Here is a 21,217-nt window from a genome sequence, read left to right as displayed (position 1 = left end):
GTCTTTAATCTGACAGCAAGTTGTTAGTAGCCAAGTGGCCTATGTCCTGATGGGGTGCTTCAGTGGTATAATGAGGCTACTCAAGAGGTTATGTGATGGAGGATTGGAAATTGTAATGTTACTGGAAGCAAAAAAAGCAATTTTGGTAGGTTGCATGAGAGCTCAGAGGTGTCTGGGGGACTAAGGGGTCTTGGAGCACCTGGACCTGATCTGAAAGGTGGCTTGAATGGTGAGACTGAGGTGTGCAGACATGTAGGACTGCTTCTGGGTTTTTGTCTGTTTGTGCCTCTTTTAGTCTCTACAGTAAGACAAAGTTGGTATGTGACTTTGTATGGTGTAGCTTTCACATGTCCTCCACGCAGAGGTGCAGTGCTGGTCAAATGTAAGTTGAAAGGTGGCATGTAAGTACCAATGAAGTGGAGTAAATGCTGACAGAAGGGGCTGACTACTGTGGTAGGCAATAATGATAGCCAGCCACTAGGAGATGGGAAAACTTTCTGAAAGAGAAAATTTTCAGCAGGATTTAAAAGCAAATAAAAGGAGCCCTTGAGAACTCCCAAATCTGACAAAGCTGTAAGTTCAGTGAGAGAAAAAAGCAAGGTCATGTCTATTGTGGTGACAAATCAGACAGAAGGAGATGGAAGAAATTGCTCATATTGGCAAGCCTTTCAAGGGCACGTAGATTGCCCAAGCTCTTGTAAAAAAAAGAAAAAAAAAAGTGTGGTTGTTTTTTTTTTTAAAAAAAAAAAGCATCACAGCTGTTTTTGCAAGGAGCTTCTCTGTCAGGAAGTAATGAGATCTTGCTGCCTTATTGATAAAACACATACAGGCTTGAAGTAAAGAGGTTTCATCTGTTGTGGTCTTCAGGGCATGGCTGTGCTCTGTAATACTAAAAAAAAGAAAAAAAAAATAATCACTCTGCTGACTCATGCTCTGCTCTCTGGAAACTGTAGCCCTCTTGGCAATTCCCTTCCTTTCCACCCTCCACCCCTGGCATTTTTTTTCCTTGACAGCAGTTTTCAAAATTTTTTTTAACTCAAACTGCATCCAAAAGAGTATAGCTTGTTGAAGGCAGTGTTTTGTCCCTTCTAATCCTATTGGGAACAGATGGAAGAATACAGGAAAGCATGCCAGTGTGGGTGGAAAAAATGCTACAATATCTATAGCTGCCTGTGTACCACTGTCTTGCACACATCTAGCCCTGTGCAAAGCAGACTCAAATGTTTCTTCCCAAATTATTCCTGTAAAGCAACTTGAAAAGTTAGGGTGAGAATTGTGAACATTTCAAAGCTTTCTGGAAAACAATACACTTTAAAACATTCAGTTGCTGTTTTTCCTAAACAATACTATTTTGGACTGCTTTCGTATTGAACTGATGTTTTTACTGGGATGTATTTGTAAGATAAAGGCTGATCTTTTCTAACAGTTGCCAAATCAAGACCTCTGATATTTTTCCCTTTCGAAAGATTTCACACACACACACACAGGTGGTTTCTCAGTGCGAGCTAATGTGCAAAGTCCTTTGAGCATCCTTGGAATGTGGTTTGCTTGGGGCAGAAAAAAGTTTCAGAACCAGGTTGTGTTTCCAGGGTCCCCATATCCACAAACTTTTTCAGCCTGGTCTCCAATATCTAGTCTAGTCACTGAGTGCTGTTTCCAAAATGTCAAAACCCTCAGTGGTGAGGAATTTCTGGTCTGACCTGGTGGTCTCGAGCATCTCTGAGAAGCAGCAGGGTGGATAACAGAACATTGCTAATGTTTGGGGGAGTAATTAAAAAACAAACAAACAAACAACTGAGAAAGCCACGATAATACTTAACATACCATTATAATTTTACCATGATTACTTTGCCCTTTTTGAGATTCTTCTTACTCATCACCTAGCTGCTGTTTAGCATGTGATAATTATCACAGTTCCAAGTTGATCTCCCCACCTTTAAAACCCCTTTGTCAGTTCATTGTCATTGTCACTGTCATAATTGTTAAAATAACAGCAATTATTATTTCATAACCAGAATGATAGACCATCTGGGTAACTTTGGCTTTTGCAATTGTAGTGACTAGTTTGGAGAGCTGAGTTGAAAGCATAGTGTGTATTGGGGTTTGGAGGACAAGGAGGATATAATCCTGTTTTTCCCAGGAATAGCAGGTCAAATGTAAGTATTGGGCACTCCTACACTAAGTTTTGCTGTATCTGTTTTGTATCTAGTCATACTTTTAAGTTTCTCTTTCTCTTTGCTAGCTCAGTCATGTAGCTGCTTGAGATTCTAAGGGGTTTTTCTTTAACAAAGGAAAAGCTTTGTCCTCAGTGTTGCAGAGAAAGTAGTGACAAATGCATAGGAAATTAGATATACTCAGTTGTGTGATTAGGCTGAATAATCAATGCCTTTAATGCCTGGTGTTGCCAGTAAAAATCCTTCACATATTTTTCTTCTAATAGTGGCTAGAGACCATGTTTATCCAGTAAACAGTCTATTCAACTCAAATTTCTGCTTGCTTACTTGACTATTTCTTCTGTTAGAAGTATGATTAGCCCAGGAATTCAGCTGAAAAGAGGGAAGTGATGCTCTCCATAGGATTTTGGGGAGTCAAGTACTAGCGTATCTACCCACACACCTGTTGCAATTGCTCACGCATGCTCTTTGGTGCTGTGATTTGCTCCTATTTGTTTCCTGAAATAGTCTTTTTGTTGGGACCTGGAAATTATAGGATATCTAGGCAGTGATTGTACTTCCTGTAGGATGCTCAGTATAGACCAGTTTTTCTTAGTGCAGCTGAAGTAATGAGGGTGAGGTGAGCTTAAGGGTTTGGGGGGGGAGTTGTTTGGAGCTTTTGTGATATTTTATTTTTTCCTGTAGTAGTGGAGATTTGCAATGCTATAGGCCTACTTGGTTCTTTTCTCCTTCTGCTTCTGCTTAGCTTGGTGACAAAATTCACATGCTAATAGAAAGAAGGAGAATTGGAAAGAAGCAATTGACTGAAGCTGTATCTTCTACCTTGTCTCGGAAAGGATTCTTGTGAGAAATTTGGAAGAAAAACAAAGCGGGCCAGAAATGCAGTTTACAACCTGATCATCTGTAAACTAATCAGCAGAGTTATTCCAGTTCATACAGATTTGGAATGTTGAGATTCTGGCCCCATATTTCTCATTTTTAAAACGGCAGCAACCTCCTTCAGCATCCATCTTGCATGGGGAGCTACACACTTGTTTAGTTTAAGACGTTATTACTGCTTTTTCAGCCACATGAGCTAGGATTCTCTCTGTATAAGACAGATGGCTTCTCACAGACATTTTAAGGGACCCAGCTCTATGGGACACTGAAAGGGACTGAGAGAGAGTAGAAACATTTTAAAATCCCTGTCCTCCCTTCGGACACTGTGCCTTTTTAGGCTGGGCTTTAATGGAGACAGAAGAGAAACAGGACCATCCATTTTACCAAAACCTGGGTACGCCAAGTCCATGTGTGGGACTGCGTGATGTGCTGCTATCACGGCCTCCTAGGAAAGTCTCTATCTTTGCATGACCTGGAACATTTGCCATCTGCCTGCTTGCTGAGACACGAGTGTTTGAGGGCAGGCACCATATTGGCTTGTTCCGTTTCATACAATACTTGGCAAAGAGGAAAGAGAATGGTGTCTTGGCTGTCTACCAGGTCTCCAAAGTGCTAAAATAATACTAGCCCTGCAATAAATCTCAAATTGTCCTATTGTCTGACAGTCTGCAGCTTATTTTGGCTCTGGGAATCTGAGAATTTTGACAAAAAATGTAAAGGCTTCTCAATGTGGAGCAAATGAGAGCACCCAGCTACAGTCTGTTTAGCAAGACACAACTATGAATCACTGCTCCTTGGGGAGAAGAACACAGGATTTCCTGGAAACAAATGCAGGCTTTGACAGAGCTGTTTGATCTTCAAATGATGTTTTGTTCTTGTTTTCTAAGCAGCAATAACAGCATTTTAAGCTATAAACAGACCATTTTCCCTTGTCCTTGAAGTGAGTCATTAATTAGTTAAATAACATGAATTAATTACTGCCTGTGCATAATTAAAGGGGCCATATTTGTTTTATCTACTATGTTCTTTCTAGTGGTGCCTTTGTATTAATAGTCTCTCAATATCCAGTTCTCCTTGCCCCCCTCAGGATCAGCTCTCCCTAAAGCCTGGTACAACACCTGTGCCTGGGATGTAGTGAAACGCAACCATCAAGCTTACCCAGGGATGAGATATGCAAAATAATTACTTTTGTATGCCAAAGAGAAGAAGCCCTGAGGGCTGGGTTCAGAAAAGGATGCCTTGTTTTTTCCTGAAGGTTGGATCCTTGCCTGCCCCATTCACCAAGAGCCACGCTGTTATCTTGGGATGAGAATTTCAATGCCAAGTTTATGGTTTGAAACTTTTGACAATTGCTTTGTCACATTTGGTGGCTAAATAAATGGTTTGTCTAATTAATTACCAAGAAGATCTTGCTGATGTGGCTGTGGACAGTTTATTGTGAAAACTTTGTGTGTGTATTTCAAGCTGCTTAAAGAGGACACTTCATGTGTCCTTAAATATATTTAGACCTTATTCTCTGATGTGTTTTCCTGGTAGACAACCAGGGAAGAAACAAAAGGTAAGCCTGCCTGGGAGTACCTGTCCTCTTTCTGGGAATCCAGTTTAGTAACCTGGTAGTAGCAATGAATGAGACATGCTGCACAGACAAGAAGTGTAGTAACTTCAGGAAAATATCGCTTCACCAGACTTCTCATAGAGACCAGTGCTGAAGCAGAGTGAATCTAAATACCTATGCCATACTTCGCAGCATCTTTTAGCAGCTCACCCACTCCACCTTTATCACAACCCATTAAAAATAGATTCCTCCCACAAATGAATAGAAACCTGACAAATTCAAAGGGAAAAAACCCTGTCTGTTTCCGTTATTGAGATGGTAAAACCACCTTGGAGACTGCAAATTGCTCTGTGTATTTTGGAGGCAAATGCTTGTTGTTCTTGTGAAATTCTTGGCCAGTCTAGGCCATTAGTGGGCATGTGTAGGATGTTCAGTCTGACTGGGGTAGCTGGGCAGCCCAGGAAAGTTCAGACGTCTATTTTAAAAAAATGTGACTTTACCAGATTTTTCATCAGATACGTATTGTTCTTTCACTATGTCCTCCTTCCCTCCATGTGGACCTGGTTCAGTTTCCACCAAAGCCTTCCAAAGTTACCTTTGGTAGGTGCACAGGTGGATCCAGGCCAAGCGTGGCCCTGTCCTGGCAGAGATATTAACTACTGCTGTGTCGTGTGGCTGAGAAATGAGGGGCTACTGCCTTGTTATGTTACATCTCCTGGGGAAATAGGCATCCCTCGTACCCTAACCGCAGCAGGAGCCACAGATTTAGCACCAAGAAGTCTGGCAATCCCTAAACAGGGTACCGGTGAGATTAGGCTGTAGCAACTTGTTCCAGGGATTGCACGTCCAATATTTTGCCTGTACCCACTCTGTGGGGATGGCAGCACATCTGCTGGGTGACATTAAAATCCACAGTGCTACTAATCTTAGCTGGACATGGGTGAGAGACTTTGGCAGGTTTCTCTGGCTGGCTCTGAGCAGCGTGGCAAAACATGGACAATGAACAATCATCCTCACCTGTGAGCAGCTTATTCCCAACCCTGCAGCCTGACTTCTGCTCTGAAGTAGGAGATGTGTAACCTCTTAAAATGCTGGGTAACAGTGCTGGGTACCCCCATGTGCATAGCTGAGATCTCGAGTGTTTGACTACAGGTGATATCCTGTAGCAACAGGCTTGCTGATATTAGAGGGTAATGTGTTGGGGTTTTTATGGTGGGTTTTTTTTGTTTGTTTCAGCCCTTGTTCCTATAACACAAGAATTATTTCCCTTGGATAAATCCAGGCTGAGAAACATATATTAAACACTGGTTTGTTTCCTTTCTTTGGATTAACCTCTCCTTTTTCCTGTTGTCCCCAAAATGGTAGTATTTGGGGTTCTTTCCTGGCTTTAGGATTTATTTGCAGGTCTGCTTATTTCTGTGTCTTAAGCTGTGATACTTTAAGATTCAGCAGGCCATAGAAATTCATCAAAGTCCCACTCGTGTCACCAGCGTTGGTCAGGGCTTGAGTATTTTAATGCTCTGTGCGTGGCTTGCTCTTTATGAAGCATCACACAGTGTTCCATGACAAACTTTGGGTGCAAGGGCATATCTGGTGCGTACACAGCCATACTAGTGCAGTTCGCTGGATAAGGATGGGGGTCATGGTGCGTGCTGAGCTGCTGCTTGTGTTGTGGAGGGGTGTAGCATGAGGGCAGTGAATGGGAGGAAATTGGATGGAGAGGAAGGGGGATCCTGACTTTCACCTATAGCTTCTTCTAGAACCCTGCTCCAAATCTTCTTGCCTGGTTCCTGTCTTGGACCTTCATGGCCCCTCTTCTTGTTGTTGTTTTTATACTGAAAAATGTGGTGGGTTGTCTTGTGGTGTGTGTGTTTTATTTGGTGGGTTTTTTCTTTCTATATGACCAAGCGTGATCTGATTCTAGGGCTGTAGGTGATGAGCTAAAACAGAGCTCCCTTCTCCCCTGCTATCAGTCTCTGAAGGATTTGTTATGCCCAGGTGTACTGCATGTCAGAAAAACCCATCCAGTGCAAACAGGAAAACCCGCTTCTAGTGTGTCTCTCCTGGCACTTTATGACCACAGATCTATTGATGTTTTACTAAATGTGGTGCATGCCCCACACTGGCAGCCAGCTGAGACATATCTGAACCAAGTACTTGCTTGTACAGATGTCCACTGTGTCTTTTTTGTTGTAGGGTTTTTGGGGTAGTTCTTTACTTGCAGTCCAAGAATTAACAGAAAGAAGTGAGATGTGGCTGGTTATCACCACATATGATTTGTGTGGTCCTTGGAGGGAGCTCAAGGAGTGGAGTCTTCCCCCATATCTCCCACTGAAAGATCCAGCTGTTGCACTAGGGTGCACAACCCTTCAGTGATGTCCAGATGGGACGGGTGAGGGGGCTGCACCTGGGACAGTGCCTGGTAGGACTGTGGTGGGAGAGTGCTGAGAGGTGGCTGGGGCCAGAGGAAGTTTGGATTAGCAAGAAGGGAGTAGGGCAGCTGTCCAAGCAGATTTGAGGCTCTTCCAACTACTAGCAATGGCAATCTTGCTGATAGGTGGCTATCAGCCCATCCTTCCTGAGGTCAGCTTCCCTACAGGCATGAGTCTTCCTCCCTGCTCGTGGCCCCAGGCATGCTCTGCTCCCAGGAGCTGATTGCAGTTTGGCCCTTTAGGCAAGAAGATTACACTAGATTCGGCTGATGTCATGATCTCATTCCCAAATGCTTTTCCACATGCTTGAGATGTGTTTAGCAGGTAAGGGAGAGCTGGCAACTGTCACGATTTGCAAAACAAAAAGACTCTGCTGCTCTGTTCAGCTCCTTCTAGATTGTTTGACTCTGAGCTCCCTGTGGGCTTACCAAGCCATGTCAGCATCCCTGCCTCTTCATCCTGGCTTTAAACCCACCCTGTGAAATGTCAGTGCTGGCTTTGCTACCTGAGCGTGGGATCATGCTAGCCAAAAGGGTCAAGGCATTGAAAGCATTATGGAGAGTTTCCACAGCCCCAGAGGTCCAAAGGCCGCTGACTCCCCTCTGTGTGTGGGATGGAGGAGTATCTGAAGGAACTGAAGAGCTGTGTGTCTGGGGTGTTTTTTCTGCTGCTGTCTCACAGGTCTCTTGGAAGATGTACTGAGCCACTCGAGCAGAGGTGGTGACCTATCTGTGAGATGTGTGTGTGTTGCCAGGAGTCAACATGGACTTGACCTCTGATTATGAGCTCTTGAATGCAGAAGTCCTAGGAGCTGCACAGCAGATACCAATACCCTTTCTGAGCTGTAGCTTCTTCCTCCTCCCCCTCACACTCTCTCTTTGCTCTGGAAAAACCAGCCCGAGGCCATGAATCAGCCGTGAATACTAATGAAACCAGCCCAGTAGCACGATATGTGTTTCCTGCTGCCTGAGGCCCTGTTGCTATCGTTTTGGTCACAGCTACAGGCACTGCAGTGGTCTCTGCATGATGCTCGAATCAACTGAAACAGTGGTCACTGGGGCCCATGCTTGCTACTGTGTAGTTTGGTCTGGTGAGAGCAGATCCCCTATTCCCAAATCAAGTGGGCATGAAAAACACAGCCTCACCCACCCCCTTGTGTCTAATGTGAGCTTCCCAGTAGCTTATGCAGGGCATAAGGAGTTTTATAGGAAGTCCCAGGTGATGTTCAGCACTTCATGCTGACCCAAAGCTGCTGTCCCCCATAGGCAGCACTAATCCACACAGCTGCAACCTGCTGTGATCCTCTCAAGCTGTGTGTGGGGCGTGTGCATGCTACGGGGACATGAGGGGGTCATTCTTGGGGCTGGCTGGAAAGAACCTCTCCTGTTCATCACTGTGGAAAAAATGTGTTTTGCTTCCTGAAAGCAGTATTTCACTGCTCTCTGGGGAAAGCTGAGTGTGAAGGGCCGATGACAAGTATGAGTGCTGATATTACGGCCGTCTTCCTCCTGTGGAGGAATGCGACTGCAGGCAGGGCTCAAATTTGGACAAAGAAGAAGTGAGGATGGGCCTTTTTCTCACGTTCTGCTGACCTGGCCCACTCTGTGGCTGGGGAGGGGACATGGCTGCTTCCCCTTTATCCAACCAAGTTGTCAAGCATTATTGCCTCAGCCCACCTTCAACAGCAATGCCTCGCTTCCTTGGAGCTCCACGAAACTCGCTGGTCTTAGCTGAGCACAGCTGAAAGCATGTGAGCAACTGCTGGGCTGTTGCTGCATCTGGTTTTAATAATGTTGTCTTAGAGTCCTGTTTGAAGTGATTCTGGTCCAAGCATGCCTGCTAATCTAAAGGTACAACTGTTTAGGAGACACCGACCATGTCTGCTTGCTGTCTTCCCTGTAGGCACTGGAGACAACAGACTTGCATTTCAGCCCACAACCATTAATAGGTGAGACCTTATGTTTCCTCATATGCTACTGCAGTGTGTAAGAGCAAATGAAGAAAAAGCTTATGAAATAATTCTTAAACTTCTTTTAATGTGAAATCCTTAAATCCTTTCTAAGAACCTGGCCTCATGCAGTATTTATAGGTTTGACTCCTGGTTTAGGAACAGCAGAAATGAGGGCGATCATGCTGACTTCTTTTTTCTTTTCACCCCCCTTCTTTATTACAGATTTCCTGGGTAAATTGGCTCAATTTTGCTTCCCCTATAAAATATGGGAAAAGATAAGGGCTTTGTACTCCTGCAGAGACTGTAAGGGTCCATGCCAGTAGATGCTACTGGTAATGTAGGGCCGTGACAATCAGCTGCTGCATGTGTGACAAGTCCCTAATCAAAGAAGTTTGTTCCAGCCTGACCCAAGTGTAACCAGAAATGGCATTGGCCTGGGAAGCAGGGCATGGCTGTCTGCCATGCTTGTGGGGCCTTTGGACTCTGTGAGAGGTACATCTGACAAAATTCACGCAAGGAATGGGCTTGGCAGCTCCTAGCAAGCTCTTAAAATGAGGAGGTAAAACGGGGATAAACAACCTTTCTGGCTGGCTGAGGGAGGTTAGATTAAAAACATCCATTTAGTTCTGCCCCTGGTTCAACGTGGATCTGACAACAGGGTTCTCCTTACCTCTGCTAAAGGAGGTACTTTCTTCTTCCCCACCTTTGATTCTCAGCTCTGAGGGAGGCAGCAAGAACTAACGTCAATCAATAAGCTGTTAATGTCCATTTGATACTGACTTTTCAATGAGGCTAGACATGCAAATAAAAATGCCATGAGAACCACTGGACCTGAGGCTGAAAATTCTGTATCTCAGAACAGTGTTTCTATTGTGAGCACAACCGAAAAACAACAAGAAACTCATCTCATGATGATTATCTGTGTGGGTGTTCTTGTTTTTTAAACACAGATTTCCATATGCAAGAGGTGTGGGCCCTTCCTACTTCATTTATCTTTGCTATTAAGTTCACGTACAAACGACCCAAATTCCAGATATGTTATTTCACGGTGATAAAGTGAATGGGATCCCATAATACAAAGCTCCTTAAGGCTAGGTTAAGTGACCCTAAAACTTTGAGGGGCACGTTCTGAGCTGATGTAAAATGAAATTATGGGATTGCTCCTGACTTTGGCTTTCTGTATGTTGACTTAAGCATGGCAATTTCAGCAGAGCTCTGCCTGTTTCTAGAGTACCTTGTTGCCCCCCTCCTTTTTTTTTTCTTTTTTCTTTCTGATTTCTTAAAGAAAATAAATTTCCTGTATATCTAGAGGAGAACAATGAAGATCACCTCTGGTTTGTGGAGAGATAACATGTTGTGGCATCCTTGAACATTTCAGGTGGCAGAGTGGGAGGTGAAAATATACAACAAAAAGTAAAAAAGCTGGAGGACAGACTCTGAGTTATGTTCTCTATATTTAATGATCTCATTCAGTCTTGTGAGATGTTCAAGGGCATGTTTGGGTGAGGGAATCTGGAAGAACAGCTAAGCTTCTGGAAGAAGTGGTATAGCAACTCATGCCTTACCAGCGCACCTAGGTACCCCTCAGGGTAGTAGTGGCTGGCTGCAAACCGTAGATTCCCTTATGGAGGATACTGGAAGCTTTCTACAGAGCACACATACCTACAGCCAGGATTCTCAATGTTCTTTGCAAAGCTAAGGGATTTTGTAGGAGGGAAACAATCTAAGGTCTCCTTCCCTGCCATGCTTCTCAAACAATTGGGTAAGATGTCTAAAGTAATAAGTCTTATCATAAATTATTGTTCTTGGCTGATTCTCATGTTCTGTTTCCAGCATGCAGCTCTTGCTTTGTGTTTTTTCTCCTGTATCTATGCTATGCAGATGACGTTATTTGCGATTAAGTGAGAGAATACAAGGGAAAACTTAGCTGGCTAAGTAGGAAATCATGTGTCTCCCCCCTCAATGCCAGGCAGGCCTTAGTGAGCTTTTGGATTAAGTTATTTCATTGTCCTCAAGGCTGAAACTGACTTCCAACAATACCCACTCTTGCTGTCGTTCCAGTGATGGCTAATCATAGGAATGGGTGTAGTGGGGAAAACTTGCTGAAGAGCTGCTGTAGAACACCTCGGACATTCACGCTGTGGGTATAGGACTCCCCAGCATGGCTTAAAAGCAAAAAGCATCTCCCCAGTTCTTTTCCCCAGCAGCTTTCTCTGAAACAAGAGAAATCCAAATGAGACCACTGGTTTAAAGGAGTCTTTTTCCAAAGCACGATGGAAAGGCAGAGGGGTATGTGGGGGAGGAAGGGAAAGGTCCTGGGTGTGCTGAACCTGAGGCAGGAACCCAAAGTTTCAAGGTACCAAACTTAATATTGCAAAAGGCTTCTGGCAAGAAGTCTGCTTTCCCCAGGGGAGTTTCCCTGCCTATCTGTGAGCATGGAGGCTGCTTCTCTGCCCTCTGACTTTTTCTACCAACTTCTCCAGTCCACCTGATTTTATCCATCAGCCCTCTGCATGCTGCCAAGCTTGTCCAGCCCTGGCTCTGACTCATTTTGTGGTACTCCTGGAAAGAATCAATTCTTATTGTCCCCTGTCTGTTCATAGTGCCCAAGAAGTGACAATTTCAAATAAGTTAAAGAGGAGAAGAGCTTGCCATTAGGCCTTCTTTGAACTAAACAGGTATCCAACTATCCTGCTAGGCAGTTGCAAGGGCAGCAAGGAAACCTGTGGAGTAACTCCCTGCCACTTTAAAGCCAAACATAACACAGAGTTAAAGGACTGGCTGTCCAGTCCTTTGGAGTAATAAGGGAGACCCCTACTAACAGTGGATGCAGCTCCTCATGCATCCAGGCAACAGCCACGAGTCACAGGCAGAACTGAGCTTTCCCCTGTAGCAAAGGCTTAAGATAAAATGCAGGAGTGAGAAACTTCAGGCTTTTCGCCTACTTTCAAAACTAAAACTGAGCCAAGTGATGCATTTTTTTCCACTGTATTCTTTTCTTTAAATGGATCTTTTTCTCATAGCTCCATTTCCTGAAGCAATTCCATTTCTCAAGGTCACTCTAAGGCTGCAGGTCCTCATGGTATCGCTCTTCCAGCAACCTCCCTGGCCTGGTGGGCCTGCATCTGAAAATTGTTAGGGAAAGTAAGTTGCAGTGATAGCTCGTCCCTGTGCCAAACTGTGCTTTTCTTATTATTGCCAGTATCTCCAGCTATCTCCTTCTGTGCTTTGGGGCTTGCAGACTAGCATGTTGCTTCTGATTCTTAATTGAAGATGGAGATTTGACCTCATGTTCCAAGGTTCAGAAGTTAACCCTGAGATGCCACGGCCATATTTGATATCTCAAGGTCTGTGAAGCACTTGGCACAACAGCGTTCACCCCCTGATTGAAGACCCTGCTTGGATAACTTTAGCCATTGCAAGCTGTGTGTGTAGTTTCTCTAAGTCATTTAGGAGGCTGGAGCTGTCTTTTGCAAGTGCCAGCCTCTATTCAGAATGCCAGAAATTGGTGTGACTGCTTTAAAGGACTAGGGACTAAATTAGTCCCTCACTGTGGAGAGGAACTGAATGGTTTCTTTGTACTTGGATGACTGTTTAACTCTATTTTAGGTCCACTTTTGTTCCTTACTGACCCTCTTGTCCCTGTGAATCTCTCTTGTGTAAATCAAATGAGTTCAAACCAAAGACTAAAACCAGCAACTGCAGCAGGGGTGAAAGCTGAGAGTCTGGGTCTGGCTGTCATGGAAGAAATCAATTGCCCTTTGTACTCTTGAGATAAATAGCACCGGGGGATAAGGGTTTGTGGCTGAAGTTTGTAAGTTCACAAATGTTATCTGCTTTGAGAAAAGCAAATATTTGATCAATTGTGCTGGGTGGAAACTTGGATGGGGGAAATATGGACACAATCTTGAATTTGTGCAGTCATTGTTCAGATGTGGTCAGGGATGTCTCTTTGGCTTGAACTGGTGTATGAAGGGTCTAGTCAGCGGGATGCGAAATGCCTCTGATAGAGAAGAGGTAAGAAGTTCAGCATTAAAAAAAAAAAACCAAAAGAAAAAAAAAAAAAAAAAAAACAAAAAACTCCCCAGCACCCACTTTCCCCAAAGCTAGAGGTTTCTGCTTCCACAGATCTTCTGGATGTAGCTAGGCATCAGTGTGTAGGTGTATTGGGGAGAGGGGGTAGGAAGAAAAGGAATTTCATAGGGTAACTCCTGCTTGCTGCAACACTTCCATGAGCTGGGAAACACTCATGGCCAATCTCAAGGACTGCTTGCAGTGGAGGAAGCGCTTTGAAAGATACATACAATTGCAAAGCAAGAGAATTTTCTTGCATTTTGTTCCATGCTTTTGCTGCCAGAAAACAAGACTAGGCTGTTCCTTGCACTTTATTTCCTAAAGTAATTTCTGTAATGGTTACTTTATTAGAAAGGAAACGGAAATTTACAGGAAGGGAATGAAAGCTCAGCCTAATCATCACTGTTTACCAAATGTAGGGATATCTCTAGTGGCTCAGAGCAAAGGTTCGTTTTGGTTTTTTTTTCCCCAGCATCCTTCCCCCACAAGTGACTGGGTGCAGAGGGGAAGAGGGCAAGAATAGTGCAATACAGAATGAAGTGTCCATGGACTTACCCACCCAACAACCATCAGTGCAGCCTGGGAACCTCTGAAGCCCAAAGGCTGTGTCAGTCCAGTTTACTCTCATGTGTATTCTGATGTGACTATCAAACACCAAAATTTAGCATGTTCCTTTTCTACTTGACAATATTTTACATATCAGAAATTCTTTCAATAGCCTCCTTTTGGGAGGTTAAACATATTTAGACGTGATAACACTGAAATAAGTTCACTGTCGTTTTTTCTCCACAACTTACTAGCAAGAAATGCACACTTCCATCATCACAGTAGATCCTAGGGGTCAGATCAATCATCGTTTTAAATCAGGATGTTTCCATTCAGAATTATGAGTTGTTCCTTACTTTTTTTTCAACAAAACAGATGAGAATTGGCTCTGGCAACAAACCCACACATGTGGGTGTAAACCCAAACAGGATAAAAATAGCAACTCTTGTTGTGTGATTCCCTGCCTTCCTTCAGCCCCTGGTGAGAACCAAAATTTGCCCAAATACTGTCTTTCCTACCACAAATAGAGACTGGGAACAGGACTCTAATGTCAACAGACACCCTCTGAACCCCAGTAACTCTGAAGCCTGCAAATACGTCAGAGAAACAGCAAGAAGAGCAAAGTCAAGATAGGGTTGGTTAGCAGCTGGCCTTGAGAAAACATCACCAGGATCTCCAATGCCCAACAAGGCTGTTAAGAGTGGAAGAAGTAGCAGGGAACTGTAGTCATCTCCCTCCTGTGTAGATGAAGTAGGAGTCCAGGAAGTCTCTCTGAAGTGTGGCGATAAACCACATCCAGGGAATATTGCAGCAAGTGACTATTGCAAAACATGTCTGGGGAATACGCCTGCAGTACTTGTGATGGATGAGAGCAGCTCAGACCTCACCATCTGTCTCTAATTTTTGTGATTTAGTGAAAATGGCTCCTGAGCTGATTCCAGCCAGGCATAGATGTGCTTTGGACCCCGCTGCTGCTTTGGGACTTAAACTATGCAGTCCCTGAGACTTGTATATATATTTGAGGTGGTTTTCCACCAAGTTTTTTTCTTGACACATTTTTCCATGCCAGGTCTCTTCAGTGCCAGACTCTCCTGCATGTCTCTCCCACAGTTGGGACAGAATATCTTGCATCTCTTCCCTTTCCTGTGCAAGGCTATGGACTCTCTGATCTCACCCTGGCTAGTTGACCCGGGTTATCCCAAATCCAGTGAGGAGCTGGGCCATGTGCTGTGGCTGACTTGGCTCCTGTCATCGCTTCCTGTGGAAACACCTCTCCTGGGCAGCAGCTAGGCATTTCAGCCTCTGCTCCACCAGCATGTGAACTGAGGTACCCAGGTGAGTTTGTGGATACACTTTCTGTTCCCATGAGCTTGATGTACCAGATATCTGCTCATGAATAATTGCAAGCAAGGTTCTTTCTCCAGCATTTGCAAGCCTGCTTTCAAGGGTGTTTTTTTCTGCTGAACATGAGCTCTCCTCTCCTGCTGAAGCCGTACCAGATCAGACCTACTCTGAGTTCTAAGCAAAAAAAAGGCTTTTCATGTTTTTAGCTCACACCTCAGACTGTGTAGTATTTCACAGTGCCCACTACAGGACACCAAAGACTGTTAAACTGTTGCTTTGGCTAAAACCTATCCAGGAGAATGCAATAAATTAAATTCTACTATATCTGGACTCTATGATAGGTCTAAAGGCATAATGTATCGGGCTGTGCAGCCATTCGGTGTTCATCCAGACTGATGTCTGCCTTACATTTTGAATTATTAGCAGTAAAGCACAAACATGTGCAGTGCATTTTCTTATATCTTATTCTAATATTTGTATAATTTTTTTTTATTAACTTCACCCTTCTGCCCTCCTGGGGATCTGATGCCGTTCTCTTTCTGGTACAGCTGTGTTTTTTGGGACTGCAAAGCCCTTTCTCTGCTTTATCAAGGTCCACTGCAGCCCACCAGGCTTGCTCTTGCAGGGCAGCTTCATCTCGCACCCTGCAGCAGGCAGGGGCAAGAGTTTTCTTGCAGAAGGAGCAGGGATTGAGGCTGAAAGATGCTTTGTTTCTTTGAATGCATGCCTGTTTGCAATTCTAAGAGCAAAGGCCAGCAGAATTGAAAATTTGCTATCTGGCAGTATCACCAGCTCTTGCAGCTCTTCTATTATTTTGTGCTTGAGGACCTCGAGATAAACTGAAGAGGTGAAAAAAGTTAATAAAACCCTAGCTATCATAACTGTAGATTCCAAGCCTGAAAATATAACCCTACTGTCTGACAAACTGAGATCAAAAGAATCCAAGTATTACTACTTGGGAAGTCACTTCCCTCATTTCTCAAGGTTTGCTTCAGGATTGCTTGCAGTGCTTTGCAGTTGGCAAAAGGGTGGGTAATAAAATAACAGGTCCTGGTGTGTGCTTCAGGGGTGTAATCATATCCTGAGACAGGCTGTCAGCCTTGGGGTGAGCGTGAGCTGCCCTGAAAACTGAAAGAATTCGTATAAGTGACAGAAGTGATTGAGTGGCTGAGGAGAGATGTCCTCTTTAACTCCTAAATTGTGAATTTATGTGAACTGAACCACTGGGATTGTCAGTTAAGATACTTGTACCTTTTTTTCCCTACTCTCTTACACATCCTCCCTCCAAAATCTTATGGTGGTGAATAGAAGATGAAGGGATCAGTGTTGTGAGTGGATGGAGATGCCTGTTCAGAGCAAAACACCCACTTGAGCAGACCTGTTCTGGGACCAAGGGAGGCTTCAAGAAGACTGAAGTGGTAATCTGGGCCAAGATATACCAGCATCTGTGTTTGCCTGTGCACATGTGTAGTTGGGGACAAGGGCTGTTGTGTGGCTGTTGCTTGGCTTTGGTATTTTTTGTTGGGTTTTTTTATATTCAAATAAACATTGTGGTCCTATTCTTTGATGGGCTGAAGGACACTGGAGCCTCTTTTTCCCAGATGCTTTTTCTGGGAATCCATGCTCTCTCCCCAGAGTGCAGAATAAACAAACTAGAAATTTTGGGTTTTAAAATCAAAATAAATAAGTATTGTTCTGCCTTCCCTCCTGCCTCCTTCCCTTCCCACCATCTCCCCAGCTGCCTTCCCTTGACCAGAGCATCCCTTGGGAACTCCTCTGTCCCATATGTGTCAGCAATCCTGAGATAACACATCCCACCATCTCCTCCTGCTGAGGCGGAAGGGCAGCACTTGCTATGTCCTTCCCTCCATGTCTAAGGTTCTAGAAACCAGGTCCAAATCAGCAAAATGCTGGTTTGTGGTTTCAAGGGCATCCTCAGTTCGTGGATAACCAACATGGTGGTCTGAGGTGAGACTGCACCCTGGGTTAGACCTGCTGGCTTTAAACTCTGTCACAAGCAAGTGACAACAGCCTGGTAAGAAAAGGTGAGACTCTGGTGCAGGTGGGTGATTTTCCTCTCAACTCTCCCGGGTGTTTATGGACTCTTAAAAAAATCTAGTGTTAGAAGGACTACAGTCATCAGTACTGGTATCTGGGTTGAAGCAACTTGTAGAGGTTGCAATGTAACTTATAGCGTTGATGCTTTGAGTTGGTCCCATTCTGAGTGTTGTCACTATCTGAACCAGAGAGAAAGATGATGCTAGTTTGGGGACCAGATGTTGTCAGGGTAAGGGGCTTTAGTTGTTGGGGTGCGGCACGGGGGCAAGCAAACTCTTTGCTAGCCCCTGGGGAATAACAGATGTTGAGCTCCTGTTTTACACTTAAATATGATCCCACGAGGTCATCCTGTGAAAGCTTTCTCTTGTCAGCATTTCACATCAGTAGCTGTTTTAATACAGTGCCTGGTATAGCAGATCGCTTGCCAGGCCTTGGACAAGATTTGTATTCGTGAACTGTTGTGACCAGTGGTTAAAATGGGAGGAGCAGGCAATGAATGTCTCTGGTGCAGTGAGGCGGGGGGGGAAATAGTTTATTTGCCAAAATAAAAACCTAACCCAAACTGACCCTTGCCTACCAGAAGAGGAAGAAAAGCTAGCAGGGTTTTCTGAGCCCCAGGTAATGCTAGTATGGCATATGGGGGTGTAGATGTCATGATCAAAATTAATGTGAAAAGCTGTCACCGGCTTTCACCAAATGTTGCAATTAAAATATAAATAAATAAAACATCTGATAGGACACTTGGCTGACTGTAGTCGTTCAAAGCAGTTTGGGGGTTGTTGCTTGGTGGGGGCCTGTGAGCAAGGCTTTGCTAACTCACGTTAGGTGTAGTGCAGCTCAGATCCCATTGGTTATTGCTGGGTACCACAGACATCAATCTCGGGCATTGATGGTTGATCAAACATGTCAGCAAAGCTAAGACACAAGGCAGTACCTGGAACAATTTGCTGCAAGATGTGTGCTGATGCCAAGACTAATTACACTTGCTAACAAGCTTTGCTCTACAAGCTGTGTGATAGGTGGAGACGGGGCATCTTCACTGAGGCTGTTCCATCCTGAATAAAACAGTCAATGGAGCCTGTCCCAAACTGTGAGCTGTGGTTGCAGAGACTGTGGGAGAGGAAGCAGCAGCTAGGGCATAGGTGGTTGCCTTTAATTGCCACAACACCACAGCTCCCTGAGGCTGTGGCGACAAGTGGTTGTAAGGAACCACGAGTTTCTCCCACACCTCCTACCTTTTGGGCATTCCCAGGCACAGTGAGCAAGACCAGCAAGTCTGGCTCAGCACCCCTGCATGGTTCTGGGAATTACAGGGCAGGAGTATTTATTTGCAGTGAGTAAATCAGATGGTCCTCCCTGCCTCATCCTGGAAAGACTGAGCTGTTGCCAGCAACTGTTGGTAGTTACGCTTCTCTTCTAAGTGTAAATAGCTGCAAGAGGCTCTGAGGGCAAGGAGAGGAACTGAACAATAAAGGCAGATGATCCCAAAACAGAGAGAAAGCAGAAAAATCCTGGGAATACTCAAGTACAAACACTGCTGCTTGGCTCCTTCCTGAAGCACTGGAGGAGCCCAGGGAGATGCTTACGTTCCTGTAGTGCAAGAAATGGTGCTTGAGCCCTTATCACAGCTGTGACTGTGCTGCGTCTTTGGGAGGGGCACCACAGCATCTCCCCTGAGGTGTCAAGCACTTTAGGGCTTTTTTTCCTCTCTCATGAAGGACCTTATTTTGCTCCAAGATACTAAATTCTGATCCCCATGCTGCTTTCCACGTGGGGACTCTTGCCATAACAAGCAGATTGGTAAGTAAGGGTTGCACTGATCCTATTAAAAATAAAGTCATAAAAAGGAGAGACTAAGGCCCCCTCAGCCCTACTAGGTGCAAATCAACAACAACAAAATTATTTCATCTTGTTCTTAAAAATCCAGGGAGGAAGATTCCACAGGCAAACTTGGAAAGTGAGCATAGGAAAATATGAAAGTATTGCTTCATATGTACAATATGTAACCAAAATAACGCTTGATGAGACTTAAGCCCCAAAGTCTGGATCCTACAGACACTTGAACATGAGCTTAATTGCTGAACTTGCATATAGAGGATAGACTTGCTCGTGCATGAGAAAGTGGCATGATACAGTGATATTGTGGGACATCAGGCACCAAGATGTTTGCCTGACACTGATCTATGTTTGTGTTTACTTTGCAAGGAGCTGAGCAGCAGTGGAAAACTCTACCATGGTGCAGCAGAGGCATGGCCAGCTGTCCTGCTGTCTTTGCTCTGGGAGCACGTGTCCTATGTGGCAGCTCTCTGACACCAACAGCTCTTGCCTCAGCATAAGGCTGACTTGGCTGAGGTGTGTTTTGAAGAAAAAATGCCAAGATAAAGAGTAAGCTTGTTTCCCCATTTCTGGGATAATAGCTTAGGTTACTCCACAGCTTTACTTCTAGAAATGTGAGTTTTTTAATGTTCTTTTACCTTTCAGTAAGCATGATGCTCCTAACAGAAATACATACAAAAAAGCAGAGCAAGGGGGTGTGTGCGTCTTGTTTTGCTGTTTTTTTAGGTTTTTTTTCCTTTTTGTGCATAGTACTGGTTCAGTACAGATAGAAAAGGCACAGTTTTATGCTCTTGGCATAACTCACTGCCTTTGGAAGCCGGGTATGATGGCACTCTTCAGCACAAACCCCATTTAGAGATGAGACAGCAGCCAGGGTTGTGTTACCCAAACGCAGACAGCTATGCTCAAACAGTAGTTGCTTCTTATTCAAGTCCTGGTTCATTTGTCCACCCACTTTCCAGGCAAGGCAGTGGCCAAGAAGCTGCTCCCAAGGGCACTCCCGCATGCAGGGGAGCACTCGGTGTAGGTGGCATAGTCCTAATCCCCACTTCCATCAGCCCCAGACAGTGTCTTGGTTTGGCAGAGCACCAACAAACAGCACCCTCTGCCCATGGGATACACAGAACTGTGTCCCAGTTTGACCAGTCCTGGGCTCTTCTCCCTGCAGCATCCTCCAGGTGCAGGCAAAGCCCAGATTTTGTGCCTGGGGTGGTCAGGCCCTGTTTATAATTGACTCTTGTTAATAATCAAGGAAAAGTGCAGATAAGACTTGTTTACTTTGAGTGGGTATCCCAACCTGGCTGTTAGGCAAAGTTCCCAAAGAGCAAACAGAGGAGAATGGGGCTGCATTGAGAACTGGTGAAATAAAAGCAGGACCGCCACAACGTGTGTCAAGCCAAATGCTTTGCATAGTTGCGCTGTCAGCAAACACAGCAAGCCAGAGGGCAGGGAACCAGCGGCTAGCACTTCTTTCTTAGCTCCCATTTGCCTTTGCATTTGTTATCTTGGACATAAAGAGGTCTGTGAGCCAGGGATTTGGGCAGTTAACCTCAAATAAACCCTAAAAGACCTACTTCAGTGAAGTGTAACAGCGTCTGTTGAATTTAATGGAGCTGGGCTTGCTCTCACCAAGGGTGATTTGGACTCTGAAAGCTTGCTGTTTCCTGGAAGCTAATGGCATTTTTGGGGCGTCTCTTCTGCTTTGCATGCAACTTTGATTACTGCTTTTTCACCTTGGCTTTATGTCTGGCTCCGCTGCACATCTGAGTGTGTGCACACACGTGTGAGAGAATAGTCAGCAGTGAAAGGATGTACCACTGGAAAGACAGATGTTTGGTTTTACTGTGAAATATCCTTTATACTCAGACAGACAGCAAATATTTGACACTGAGCAAGAAAATCAGGTATGATGTTTGACAAAGCTGATTGGTGTGGAAAGTGGTGTCATGACTCACCAACACATCACTTCATAGCCTCACCCAGCCCCGTTACTTAAAAATGCTGTTTAGGATCAAAGCATCCTGCAGGCAGGCAGTTTTGTTTCTTTAAACAAAACCAAATCATGCTTTATAAGGTCATCAAGCTCCCAAAGAGTGACTTGGTGGAATACAGCTGCAGATGGATAGCTATGGCATGAAATGAAACAGTTTGGAGCAGCTATCAGCAGCTGACACTGCTCACAGGGAGAGCTGGGAGCAGGAGCTCTCAGTTTGCACTTTTACGGGTTGGTGATTCACTGATGGGTAAAGGAAGCTCACAGCAATTAGAAGCGCTTGTCTTGTCTCAGGTCTTGGCAGGTAGGGTGGCATGGATCACGTCCAGCTCTACTTGTTGATTTTTTGAGGACTTTTGGGTGTTCAGGTGCAGG

General features: G+C 44.6%; 1 protein-coding gene across 2 annotated transcripts in view; it reads right to left on the bottom strand.

Moving 5' to 3' along the window:
- Positions 1–21,217, bottom strand: part of MREG (melanoregulin) — a 76,542-nt gene that overhangs the window by 26,175 nt on the left and 29,150 nt on the right. The window contains exon 6 of one of the 2 annotated variants that reach the window (XR_013930084.1): positions 1–21,217. This exon is cut by the window's left edge and continues 26,175 nt beyond it. The gene's annotated coding sequence lies outside the window, so the exon portion shown is untranslated. The other variant, XR_013930085.1, reaches the window with a different exon arrangement.

This window comes from Falco punctatus (assembly GCF_963210335.1).
Source record: "Falco punctatus genome assembly, chromosome: 8".
Lineage (NCBI taxonomy): Eukaryota > Metazoa > Chordata > Aves > Falconiformes > Falconidae > Falco > Falco punctatus.
This window is presented reverse-complemented; position numbering and strand designations above follow the sequence as displayed.